General features: G+C 47.9%; 1 pseudogene across 1 annotated transcript; it reads right to left on the bottom strand.

Moving 5' to 3' along the window:
* Positions 1–351: 351 nt before the first annotated feature.
* Positions 352–2,307, bottom strand: LOC113902202 (annotated as a pseudogene). The gene has a single exon (XR_003513708.1). The product of XR_003513708.1 is annotated as an adenylyl cyclase-associated protein 1 pseudogene (transcript).
* Positions 2,308–2,810: the final 503 nt, after the last annotated feature.

The raw sequence follows: 2,810 nt of genomic DNA, 5'->3' as shown, positions 1-2,810 counted from the left end.
ACAGGGCCATGGAAGCAGTGAAGATGGAAGACGGGCACCTAGAATGGAAGGAGAAAGGCAGCCAGATTTCTGGGAATGGTGCAGTTTTCCTTTTTTTTCACTCTTTTAAAGTCATCTCTGTAGGAAGGTGCTGGGCAGGGGCCCAAGAGAGAAAGGGTCCGAGACTCCTTTAGCTGGCCTGGATGCAGGGCACCACCACAGCAGCCTACACAGGACAACCTACGGTCAGGTTTGGCCAGGTGCGGGATGGAATGCAGAAGAAAAGGAATGCTCGTAGGAAATCATTTTGCTAGGAATGCTAGATGGCCAAGTTTCAGCCTTTGGTCCCGTGCAATCCTTGCCACACTTGTCAATAGTGATAATTAGTTTAAGTTAGAAGAACTAACTAGGATCAGCTTCTGTTACCTTCACACTCGTTGTTAGAAAAAGGTTAACTTGTGTGAACATTCTGACCTGTTAATTCCTGGGACTGCTATAGTCTTCCCAAAAGACTATTTGTTGGTCAAATAACCCCAAAGGCTGAAAGCTAAAACACACCTGTCCTGGCCTGCAGTTGCTTAAGAATGGATTGGCGGTGTGGTTGAGCTGATATGAAAGAGCTGCACCTTCCTGCGGAAGATCAACTGACCTGCTATCCCACCCCAAATCTCAGCCTGAGGTATATTTCAGTGAAGGCAGGTAGCTGTGCTTCTCAAAGCAGAGAAGCAGTTTAAGAGCAGAAAGGTAGAGGAAATCTAACAAAGAACCGTCTTGATACAGATTTATCCCATGGTGTGAGGGAGAGGACAAGGAACCCCGTGGCACTTCGCTTATCCAGCAATTTCTGTCACTGTGGTGACCAACTTCTGCCCATTCCATAGGGTCTTAAACTGCTCAGCGACTGGGAACTCATTGAAGTCACCGCCTTCTGTAGGAATGACATTCATCTCAGAAGATTTGGCACTGACTATCTCACAATCCAGGGAGTTCTTGCTCAGGTAAACGTGGCAGCCATCTGTTTTGTTGATGGAAATGGTTGGCACTTTACCCATTACCTGAACTGTGACATCCTTACTATTGATTATCTCCACAATGCCCACCACGTCATCAAACACCAGACCAAGTTTCTTACAGTTATCTACAGTAATGGAGTTAATTTTGCCCTTGATCTGCAATGTTGAGTTCACACACTTGAATATGTAAGCCACCTGTTTCAGCTCTGTATCCTCTATCACCAGGTTGGAAACATTCTCCTGATTTTCCACTCTCCACTTCTTGCCCTCCAGTTCAAGTAGGGCTGATTCCTTCTTTGTGACTGGTTTGGGGGGATCTGGTTTAGATGCAGAGAAGGGTTTGGGGCCATTTCGTATCAGACCACTCTGAGCCTTCAAGGCAGGGTTCTTGTGAGCCTTCATGTCATCAGATACGTGTTTCAGGGCATGTGTGATGCTCTCCCCCTGATTAATTTGCGCAAACAGTGCTGAGCGTGAAGCAGAGTCATCTGAGCCTGAACTGGTGGGGACTGGCGGGGGGAGGTGGACCTGGCGGGGGGGAGGAGGAGGACCAGATCCAGCAGAGGGTCCAGATGGCAAGCCACTCAGTTCTTTTGCCACAGGCCCCGTTCTGCTCCAGGCCAGTCCGGTGGTATGGAACTCCTTAATGTAAGCCTGCAGCTCTGTCCATATACTCAAGTAAGCTTTGACCCAGTCCACATGCTTTTTATCCACATCTTTGTACTCCTTGAGGACTCGATTTGTATAAAACATGGCAGCATCATTCATTTCCTTCACATAGGGACCAGGCTTGGGAGCCATAGCCACCCAACCCAGGGCCTGGATACTTTCGCTGACAGTTGACAGGTGATTGAACAACTTGCTGCCTCGGTTCTTCTCCCGGAAGGTCACCACTTCTTGGATCTGCTCGGAGATGGGTGCCAACAAGTCAGAAAGCTTGTTGCCTGCTGGCTGCTGGCACTGAGAGGCTGTAACCAAGAGAGCTCGCTCTAACTTCAGACCTGTGTGGACCATCTCCGCATGTTTCTGCACATCTCCCCCACTCTCTTTACTGATCTTGAGGTACTCTGCCACAGGACCGGCCAGCAGTGAGTCAAATGCTTGCACATATGGAGTCGTTCCTTTTGCAGCACTGTCTCCATACCCACAGTGTGTGTCAGAGGCATGGGAGACTGCCTCCAGGCGGCCCACCACTCTCTCCAATCTTTCTACCAGATTTCGCATGTCAGCCATAATGTACCACCTCAGACTTCTGTCTCACCTCCGGACCGCGATTGGCCTCTCTCTACTTCCGGCAAGAACCGCCCAGCAACCTTTGCGCCTATACATACCCATTTTTTTAAAAGGAGTATCTTTTAAGCTAAGTGGTAAGTCATTACTGTTTGCTTATCTTGAAAGGCGCTCTAATACAAGAGCTCTACAGTCTCACTTCCCCTCTCATGTACTGTATTCACATGTTCTTGGACAAATTATGGGCTGGGCGAAATCCTGCAGTACAAACGTCTGCTAAACTGTTTAACTCGGTTATTCATCAGACTTATGTGATTGCAGAACCCTTCTGTCATGAAAAACATATCATCATGAGAACAACTTCTATGGAGCTTACAGTTATAGACAGCTCACTCCTCATCAAAAAACACTGAGCGCCCACTACGCAGCAGGCGCTCTGCCGGGAGATGGTAGGAAGAGTCAGGTCTCCTTTTTTTTTTTTTCCACACTTAACACACCAGCAGGGGAGCCAGACACTACTCAAATAATCATCAAACACATTATTTAAAACTGCAATAAGTGCGATGAAAGAGAAATGCAGGAATCTTG

This window comes from Bos indicus x Bos taurus, chromosome 12 (assembly GCF_003369695.1).
Source record: "Bos indicus x Bos taurus breed Angus x Brahman F1 hybrid chromosome 12, Bos_hybrid_MaternalHap_v2.0, whole genome shotgun sequence".
Classification (NCBI taxonomy): Eukaryota; Metazoa; Chordata; class Mammalia; order Artiodactyla; family Bovidae; genus Bos; species Bos indicus x Bos taurus.
This window is presented reverse-complemented; position numbering and strand designations above follow the sequence as displayed.